Source organism: Belonocnema kinseyi, chromosome 5 (genome assembly GCF_010883055.1).
Source record: "Belonocnema kinseyi isolate 2016_QV_RU_SX_M_011 chromosome 5, B_treatae_v1, whole genome shotgun sequence".
Classification (NCBI taxonomy): domain Eukaryota; kingdom Metazoa; phylum Arthropoda; class Insecta; order Hymenoptera; family Cynipidae; genus Belonocnema; species Belonocnema kinseyi.
The window spans coordinates 134626948-134638273 of NC_046661.1; the positions used below are offsets into that span (position 1 = coordinate 134626948).

At 28.2% G+C, this 11326-nt stretch overlaps 1 protein-coding gene across 1 annotated transcript in view; it reads right to left on the reverse strand.

Moving 5' to 3' along the window:
- Window positions 1-10493, reverse strand: part of LOC117173902 — a 63973-nt gene extending 53480 nt beyond the window's left edge. The window contains exon 1 of the mRNA XM_033362547.1: window positions 10397-10493. The gene's annotated coding sequence lies outside the window, so the exon portion shown is untranslated. The remainder of the gene's footprint in view (window positions 1-10396) is intronic.
- Between the last annotated feature and the right edge of the window lie 833 nt (window positions 10494-11326).

Consider the following 11326-nt stretch of genomic DNA (forward strand, 5'->3'; position numbering starts at 1 on the left):
TAAATATGTATAGAGAAAGAAATCTGCTTTAGAATAAAAAATACTTTTCACTGAAATCTATACTTCATATTTTAATTACAAAAATTTATTTTAATTTTAATATGCTTACCTTCTATTTGAGTTGAATTGTTATAGTTCAAGTAAACCAGAATTTGAGTTGTAGAATTTGACAATTATCCATTTAAATTTTTCTTGTCCTTATTATTTCATTCAAGAAATAATGAAATATGCCATATTTTTATATAAAAATATTTTTATTTTCGGTAATTATTATAAAACTTGCAATAAAATATAGTAATTGCTGAATTCTTCCACCTTTCAAGCATTATATTAATTTTGAAATTACCTATTAATCATTAACTATTAACAGATAACATAGTCATATTATAGCTATAGCTTATTTCAATAAATATTTATTAAAGAAATTCGAAGAATATCATCTAAACATTTTATCATTATACATTATATTAATTGTGTGAAATATATAAATATTATTCAATAAAACGTTTATATTTATTTTTATATTATTAAATCAAACGCTGATATATTTTTTTCTAATTGTATTTCATTTTTGGAAAGGATAATGTGTTTCAAGTCCGGCGCGGCGGGAGGTATAATGACCGTGAAGGGCTAGAAACCAGTCGAACGACAAGATTTGTTAGGGCCAGTTTGACCTAGTCTTTTGACTGCCACTGGCAGCCAATGCAGCCAATGGCTGCCTTTTGGTGAGCCCTGGTGTACTGGATGAAATATTCCGAGTAATAAATTGACGAATGAACGGAGTAAACTTTACGTGGCTTTTGTGGATTTAGAGAAGGCAATCAACACAGTTGACAGAAAGTTCTTAGTAGAGAAATTGAAGAGGGTAGGGATTAGAGGCAGGATGCAGAACATGATAGGGAAAATAAACGGAAGGACGTTAAATGAAGTTCTTATGAAAGAGGGGATTAGGAAATGTTTCCTTATTTCCAGGAAGTAAGTCGAGGTTGTCCGCTCAGTCCAACGTTATTTAGTATATTTATACGAGACATGGACGAGGCCAGGAGCGGCCTGGAGGTCAAAGGGCCCAAAAATTGCATATTTTGTTGCATGATTAAGTAATATTAGACTATGCAGTAAAAATAAACTCTTGAAGTTATATTCGAATTAATTTCAGATTTGACTTGAATTAAGGAAGTACCTGAATTTAAGTATGCAAACTATCTTGAATAAAGCACTAGCTTATCTTAAATAAAAAATCAGCATTTTTCTACTGGAATAAAGTAAAGTATCCTCCTAAATTTCAATATTCAGTTCTCAAAGTAAGTTAAGAGCAAACTGAAATAACCTATGAGGCTTTCGTTACCTAAAATAAAGGAATATACGTTTCCTGAATTTCAGGTTCGTACTACCTTGCATGACGTTACAGAACGCTTGCGCTACTGTACAACTCGTGGTCATTTATTCGAGTCGCATCCTACTCCAATACTCCATGTCGCGTTGGTCACTGTCCGCTATGATACTATGTTTCAGTAATTCGTGGAGTTTTCGTTTCAAGATTTAAAAAAGTGCTACAGCAAAATCAGTTCCAATTGTCAACCAATATTTGGATTATTAAACCCATCAAAAGAATTACATTATTACAAAACTTTTTACTTGGCAGCGTGAGCGCCCTTTCAATACAATACGGAACGCAATTGCCTGAAGATTTTGGACCGCATCTGCCCCCAATATACCATTTTTACCATTTTTCCTGTATTTTCTTACAAGTTTGAACCCAACTTGTAAATTTTCTAAAACGAATAACTATTATATAGGAACAGCTGATGAGTATCGGTAAGGCGTGAGAAATTCCACTAGCTTAAAATAAGCCTAATTTTCGACTTAAATTAGGTGGTTTTTTTTCTGTGTATGTTTTCTGAAGGGCCCAACCGGAATTTCCCCGGTTGTCCGGTGGCCCAGACCGTCCCAGGACGAGACTTGGAAAAACCGGAATATAGGGGAACGGTAATAGGGTGAGATCAAAATATTTTGAAAGAAATTTGTGGACAACGTAACGTTACTGGCAGATTGGGCAAAGGGGTTAGGTAAGACGCTCAGAAAGTTATGCGGAAAGAAATAAACTGTAGAGAAACGTGGATAAAACTAAAATTATGGTTTTTAGTAAGAAAGGGAGAAAAAACAAGGGAAAGCTGAAAAGTTGGTGGAAAAGAACTAGAGGCAGTGGACAAGTACAAATACTTAGGATTTTGGTTTTCCACTGGAGGAACTTACATTAAACATGTCCAGAAGTTAAGAGAAAAAACTTAGATGGCCTCGAATGCGAAATAATGAGAAGGGCAAAAATTAACAAACTAGGTACGATACTGTACCTGATGTACAGATTGCGTAGAGAGCACGACTAGCGAATGAGCGATTAGGTACCTCATGGGAATTTGTGAAATAAGTGAGGCTAGATAGCATAAGATTTATTTGAAAGAGAAACTGAGGGGGTTTTCAAAGGCAATCCGACGAGTTGGCGTAAAACTATCAAGGTCGAAGATTGTAGAAACAATGAGGCGGTTCTGGCAAGGGGGAAGAAAGAGGAGGTAGAAAGCAATTTACTAAGAGGAGTGGAGTCTGGTCTAGTACACGGAGAAAAATGGATGGTCAAAGTTATATGATCAAAACTTAGAGAGCCAAAAAGTTTTTCTAAATGGTCGAACGTTCCTTCCAAATTTTTGTCGACATGGTTAAAAAGACTCTTATTTTATCGCCAGTCTGACTTTTATAAGAACATCAGGCTCACCATTAGGGATAACTAAGGTATCCTTTTCGGCATGGTGAATACACACATATTGTTTTCACTCATTCCGACGATGGACGAAGGAGCAGATAAGCCATTGCGTATGGTCAATTACTTGATTTTTGCGCGTCAATCATGCGCGTGAAAATTTAAAGGTTTTCGCTAGTTTGCTAGCATATAAAATTCTTAGAACACTTGGTGCTTTCTGTTAAAAAAAATGTTTTTACCCAAGATTTTCGTGTAAAGTGAGTGCATTTATTGAGGATTAATGGGAAATATCTTATTCTGTAAGTACCACTTTTAAATACGTAATTGTGATGTTAATATTTTCCGTATGTTATGTGAGATTTAAGACATTTAATTCTAATCTTTTGAGGTTAATGTTGGTTTGAAGTAGATTATAATTAATTCAGTAATCACTGTTAGTTCTAGAATTAATCGGTTTAGGATCAACTCGAATTGTATTTATTAATTTAAAACTAAATCTTTATTTTTCAGTTCTGACATTTACTCATGAAATTCATTAAAGGACACATGGCGGGGGAGGGTCGTTCTCGTACTCTTATATGCAGAGAATGGATAGCTGGAACTGCAGTGAAAACACAATTAATATATTTATAGGAAATTAATCATTATTCAATCATTATTTTTCATACCTGTTTTATTACCTTTTTTTGGTAGAAAAGTAATCTTCTCCATTGAACATTCAACTATTTGGTTAAAAATGTATGTATTTTCTTGAAATTTTATTTTTCAAGTCAAAAACTAAACGTTTTATGTTAAAATTTAACTATTTTTTTTAAAACTCACTTTTTGTTGAAACTTCCTATTATCGGGTTAAAAATGCCACTATTTTGTATAGAAAATTTGTCATGAAAATTCAACTGTTTTGTAGGAAATTGAACACCTTTATTAAAACTTTCCTTTTTTGGGGCAAAAAAATAATGTAAATATAACTATTTTGACAATTTGATTGGAAAGTCAACTATGTTGTAGAAAGTTCAACTTTTTTGTAAAAGACTAGTTTTTTTTTATTAAACATATATTTTTTTAAATAAAAAATTATATTTCCCAAATAAAACTGTACCTATTCCATATTTGTTACAAAATTCAAAAATTTGTTTCGCAAAACAACTGTACAACAGAATATTCAACTTTTTGTAGAAGATACGTTTTTTTATTAAAAATAATGCTTTTAAATGAGAAATTAGTTTTTAAAAATAAAACTTTAAGAGTTTCATTTTGATCTAAAAATTTATTTTTTAATTTATTAGTTATACTATGTGGGCAAAAGTGTATGTAATTTGTTGGAAAAACTTTTCTTTTTAGGTGCAAAATTGATGTTATAAACTTAAAAGTTAACTATTTCGTTAAACGTTAATGTATTCTGGGTAGGAAATGGTCCTTGTTTCTTGATGGTTCTTTTTGATTGAGAATCTTGTTAAAAATTCTTCTTTTTTTCTTGAAGCTTCATCTCCTTGGTTGAAAATGTAACTATTTTGATTAAAATTCGTTTCATGTTTGGTTGAAAATTAATCTTTTAAACTGACAATTATACCATTTCAATTTTTGATAAAAAATGGATATTTTTTACTTTAGTGTTCAAATTTTTTATTGATGCGTTTCATTTTTAATTAATCTTTAATGTGGAAATTTTACTGTTTTGTAGAAAATTAATCTTTATGGTTTTGAAAGTGAAGTTTTTAGTTGAGCAATCATATTTTCTGTGTTAGAAATGAAATCTTTTTGAAGATAATTTGTCTTTTTGGCTTTAAAATTAAATAAATTTCTAAAAATTTATTTATTTTGTCCAAAATTCGTCTTTTTTTATAGAACATCAATCTCCTGGCCAGATAATTTTTTGTTTGTTTGCTAAATATTTAAAAGCTTTGTTGCAAATCTATTTTTATTGTTATAATTATTTTTTTTTTAATCAAAAAATTTAAATATTCTATGTTTGGTTCCAACTGTATCCTGTATATTCAATAAGTTAAAAATTTCTATTTTTTAATTGAATATTTGAAACTCTTCGTCGAAAATGCATCTTTTTGGTTGAAAATTGTTTGTTTTTTTTTTCATATAATTTTTTGAATAGATTTTTTGTCTGAAAATTCAACTATATGTACCATTTTCAGTTGAAAATGTGTTACGTATACTGTATGAGGTAAAAATTGTACTGTTACGTAGAAATTTCATGCATTTTGATAAAAACTATTCTTTTTGGGTAAAAAGAAAACCTAAAAATGAAAAAACAGAAGTACTTTATGTTGCGGGTTTTTTTCAAGTAGATACAGTTAAATTTTTTGGCATTGAAACAAAACAAGATTAAATAGAGTTGTAACATGTAAAATTTACCTCTGAAAGCGCTGCAGAAATGACATTTTTTTCAGTCTGTGAATCAAGTTTGTTAAAAGTTGAACTTTTTGGTTTAAAGTTCAACTATTTTGTAGAAAATTTATCTTTTGGGGTAGAAAATTCTGCTTCTTTGTTGATAATTTCACTTTTTGGTTGAGAATCTTGTGTTGAATTGATCTTTTTTTTTTTAAATAATCTTTTTTGTTGAAGATTGATCTTTTTTTTCTTAAAAATCCACTTTTTTCCAAAACATTTGACTTTCTACCTTAAAAACTTTCATTTTATTTAAATAAAAAAATGATTCACTGGTTTTTATTCTAATTTATTGTTTACATTGTTCTAGGGAATATTTATGGGGCGGCTCAAAAAGCAGGAAAGCAGCTGGCAAGAGACTTTTTTAATTTTAATCATTGTAGTTGCAGTATTTAACTTTAATATTTTATACTCTGTATCTGAATTCGTATGAATTTGTACTAATTGAAAAGTACGATGACTTTTAGCAATGTATGAATAGATTTCAATCTATACCAATCATCAGTGAAAATACTACTCATTCGTAGAAAAAGCGTTAAAATTAAATTCAAAAATAATTATTTTTTATTAATTACATTTTTAACGATTTTTATACGCAATAATAATGTTTTGATTAATGATTATTATCGGAATGCCTACTCTAAGTCAATTGATAGAGGACTTCCCCCTATTTACATAGTAGAACCTCATGCCAGTTCAGATATAGAGAATAAAAAGTTTGTTTAAAAATAATTCAAAAATATATGTTTGACTATCATCAATAATCCTTTTCACCATCTTAGATTTTCGAATCGATCCTTTGCGATAACCGAATTTTCCTTGTTTACATATCTATATTGACACTTTGAAATAATCAAGTCGACCCTTAAAAATAATCAAATCGCCCATTCGAAATGACTAAGTGAAATATCTAAGATAATAGAATCGACCATTAAATACGACCCAGTCGAATCTATGTTAAAATCAAATCGACCATCCGAGATTTCCAACCGACCCTTCACAATGATCGGGTCAGCCAGCTTGAGATGACCGAGACGACGGTCTGAGGAAATCGAGTCGACTTTCTGGGATTGTCGATTTGGACCTCTTGTTTTTACCTTATAGAGATAGTCGCTTTAGCCTTATTCAAGAGCTGTCCTATAGTCGACCCTGCAATATGATCTGTCTGCACATTTATATGGACAAACAGACCTTCGATTTTTCTCCGTATGGTAATCTAGAAGAGTCTAGCACAAAAATTTCATGAAGATTGGGGAAAAATAGAGGGATAAAAAATTCAGAGTATAAAAATTTGAAAAACCTTACAAGGAAAAAAAGATTACTGGGAAGACGAGACAAGAAGTGGAGGAATTAAAAAACAGTGGGCAAGACTTAGGTGCGGAAATGTGGAAAAAGCGGGAAATAAAGTGTTTGAAGATTTTTCTTCCAGCCTATGTGGGACTAAGGAGGAGAATCTTAGTGCATTTGGAGTTGCGAAGGAGTAGATGGGGTAATAGATAATAAAAATACTGCATGGGATCCAAGAATGGGCGGAGGTAAAAACTGGGAAAGCTAGTGAAAACTTACTACGCAAAGCGCTCAGTGGTAAACTAAATCGAACTCCATCCTTACCGGATACGTGAGTGCCCTCGACAGAATGGCGAGGGACAGAGAGAGAGAGAGCGCGAGAGAGAGAAATTAAATTGATAATATTTCACGCTTGGGTGATACTATTGCGATAATTAATTCAATAATGCATTGAAAGTTTGTGATATTATATTAATTGCCCAATAAAGTTTAAAATAAAACTTGCGATAAAAACTAGATAAGTCTAAGTAAAAATCTTAAAATAAGTTGAACCGCGTTAAAGGATTGTAACTTTATAAAATTAAAAAATACAATAAATCAGAAAACCATTCAGTGAAGAAAAATATCAGTCTAATCGTATATGCTACCGCAACTCCTCGCAACTATCCCCGCTGCTCGGCGTCAATTCTCGGAAACACTAAATCCAGTATCACTAAATCCAAATGCGACTGTATTTTAATTTTCCTATATAATTTTTAAATCCTGTGTCTTAAATTGAAAAGTGATAAAGGCAAATTATTCAGTTATGAAGACTGCAGGAAACTATGATTTATTTCCTTATAAGGTATAAAAAAATATGCAATTTGGAAAAGGGATATTAGAATAAAAATTAGTTAGGTACCTTTCACAGAAAATTCTTTTCCGACAATTTCGGAAATATATTGAAAACTTTTTAATTGTTCTCTTCAACTTAATTTTTCAGAATAGAACATTACTTTCAATTTTCTTAGGAGTCTTAAGCAAATTCTTTGCTATCTTTAAAATTTGTTGAAATCTTCTTCTATTTTAAATAATTTTTTTTTAATTTTTACAAAAATTCTAAACATCTTTAAGATTTAAATTTTTCTTAAAATTAAAAAAAAATCCTGCAAAATAAAAATTTCTTAAAATTTTGCAGATTGCTTTTACAGAATACTAGAAATCTTTTCAAATCTTTTAAAAAATTCTCTTTATATTGATTTTCCAAAATAAAAAATCATTTTCAATTTTCCTGGAAATCTCAATACAAATGTTTTCTTCCTTGAAACCTTTCAAAAGGCATCAAATCTTGAAAATTTTTTGTCTGAAAACTTCAAAAATCTACATTTTTCAAAAACTTTTTGAAATCTTTTCAAGTTTTAAATTATTTTTCAATATTTTCAATACTTTGAAATATCTCTTTAAACTTACTTGAATTTTACCACAATAATAGTTGTTAAATAATTCTTTACCCTTGAAAAATTGTTTTTTTTTAATCTGTTTAGATACTCTCTTAATTAAAAACAACTTTTCAAGTTAAAACATAATGTTAAATTTTCTCAGGCATTTTAAGAAAATTTAATTATCAGTTTAAATCTTCCAAAATTGAAATAAGATTTCTTAATTAATGTTTTAAACATTATTTGTTGCAGAATGAAACAATATTTGAAATAAAAAACTTTTTTGTCTAAAATAATTCAAAAACTAAACAATTAAAGATATTAACATTAAGAAAAGTTTGAATCAAACTTATTTTGAACTGCATCAGATTATTTTATATGGAGTTTCACTTATATTTCTCGGTTTCCAATGTCTTAAAAAATCATTGAAAAATAACACAAAATTTAAAGCACTTAAAATAGTACGATTTTCGGATTTTTTTTGTTTTTCTTAAATCTAACTGCAGAAGAAGCCAATTTAATTTTTATTGATTTTTCTGAAAATCGAGCTTTAGTGGTTAGTCCCCTTTTTCACATACGACTTCAATTATAAACTTTCAAAACTTAAATATTCTTTAAAAAAACCATAAAAATTACATGATCATCGTTTAAAACTGCACTTTATGAGCTAAAAATGTAAAATTAAAACGATTTTTATTTTTTATTATTTATTTATTATTATTATTCGATTTTTATATGTGAAATTATGACTTACACTTTTTAGAAACTAAAACCTAAGTTAAAAATAAAAAATAAAAATCAATTTTAATGATTTTATTTTAAAAATCGTTTAATTTTGAAAATATGTAGAATTTTGTATTCTTAATCTTCTACAGTGAATTATTATTCAATTACACTTTTATTGTTGTAGCATTCGAAATTGTACTTTAAACTTTTACATTTGAAAATAAACTGTCAGGAAGTAAAACTGAAATATGATAAATTTTAAAATTAAACGGGTTTACAATTACGTATTGTAAACTGACTTCATACTTCAAAATTTCGTAAATTGAACTTTCTAAACGCAAGAGTTTTATGTTGAATTTATTGAAAATTAGATAATTTCATTTAATAAGAGGTTAGTGATATTGACTATAATTGTCATTATTATTAAGGACATTTGAAGTAATTGAAAAACTTTTTCTTCAGCAAATTTCCGCTTATTATCTAGATTTGATGTATGGCATTTTTTGAAAATTTTTTATTTTTCTGTTTTAATATGCTACAATTTTGAATGTTACATTTTGAGATTACGCTTAATATTGAAGCTTTTAGAATTAGGCCTTTTTAAGATATTAGGATATTTTAGGATATTTTTCAGCCTTTACTTGTTTTGCATTAATCTCGAGAATAATTAAAAAATTCTCGTGACTACAAAAATAATTTTTCCAGCATAAAATACAAAGAATCTGTATTTTTTAAACACAAATTAAGTACTTGAAAAAATAAAATTAAAGAGGAGTTTTAATTGTACTCGACTTATCTTCTTGGCTGAATTTTGAAAATTAAACGTTTATTTTATAAAAATCGCCTTTTTTCTTGCATCCAATATTTTTAAAAACTTCGTGAATATTTAAAGAAGATATCCCAAGAGTTTTATGCGGGCCAATCAATTTTTGCGGCCGTGAGATTTTTGTTGGAAAACACTTTTTCTTATTTCCAAAAGTTCTACTAAAATAAATCTTACCCATTTTTCGCTAGAAAAATTCAATTTTTCGAAAAAAAAATTTTTCGTAGCCATAAAAAATATTTGATTAGCATAAAACTTACAAAATGTCTTCTTTTTATGTAGAAGGATGAATTAAAAAAAAAGTACTGGATAAAATATAAAGAAAGTATCGAATATAAATTCAACTTTGTTTTTTTTTAACAAAATTCAAATAAACGTAACTTTATAGATTCTTTTGTTCTTAACTCAAAAGAAGACGTGACACACACTTTCTCAGATTTAAAAAGGATTCGGTCGGAAGTATTTTTATTTTTTATCCATACTAAAAATTTCATCACTTTTTGACAACCACCATCCGTATGAAAAAATAAAATAATTTTTTATCTTAAATTTTATTCACTAGTAATTGACGTTATATTAAACTTGGATTGTAAGCTGTAGATGGAACAAAAAAATAATACTTTTAACACGGTTTTTTAATTTTAGAGATCATTAGATTTGAGTTTAATATTTTTTTAAACTGATAAATTTAATATATTTACCTAATAAAATCAAACGAAAAAAGAAAATTAAGAATATGTTAGTCTATAAACACAAAATATTTTTTTACTTTATTAAAAATACCTTAAAAAATGAAATTCTGTTTTAAATTGTTCACATACATTTTTTCTTAGTTTAAAAATACTTCTTTATGGTAAATACAATATTTGTTTCAATACATATATACGTAAGCCATTTTATGGTTTCAAGCCAATATATAATATGAACACTTACTATAAACAATATTTACGAATAAAAAAAATGTTATAAAATATATACTGTATGCAATACCTTTTTTAGATAATAGACGACCAATTAATCACTGTCCGTGTACATTACTTTGTCTGATTTTAACCGAAGCGATGAGTGCTTTTAATCTTTTCTGTATAAAGCAACAAAATGTATTACGCAGTTATACGGCTGCGAACTCCATGTCATTTTTCTGCATTACCATGCATTACTTATTTTAAGTTTTGACGTCAGTTAGTAAAATGTCTGCACGCTGAGGGCCAAAGTAATAATACCAATCTAATGTAATAAAATTTTAATCTTTTTAATAACTTCAGAAAAATGACAGATTTTATCATGTTGTTGAAATCTTTTGAAAAACAAATAATAATATCCAAATACACTTATCGTGAGAAATAATTTTTTTCCAAGTTATTTAAAAAATGAAGCTTTTTGCTATACAATTGATATTAATGTTTGGTACTCAGCATGCAGACATTTTGAATTTCCTCCACTTAACCTAAAACACATAATTAGGTATTTCACAATGTGTCGTCAGCTAACAAGATGTCTGCACGCTGAGAGTCAAACAATAATACCAATCAAATAGGACGAAACTTTATTTTTTTAATAGACCATTTCTATTTTTCTAGTAATTTTAAAATGCTTATCTAGTGACCCTAAAATTGGAATGATTTAAGATGAAAAAGTTTATCCTAACTTGGAACAAAATTATTTAGTACAATAAATATATTTTGATATGATTTTGTATTTTTTATATTAGACTAAATAATAAACTCGATAAAAAAATTATTGTTTTATTCTTTTATAAAATTACTTTACGATCACAAAAAATAGGGATGTGGTTCAATGAAATGTTCTACTAGAACACTGAAATTTTCATGAGTTTTAGAAAAATTCCAAAGCTTTACAGTATGTTAAATTCAATTTGAAAGGTTTTAAATTTCTAACTGTTGACGTAAAACTATTGAA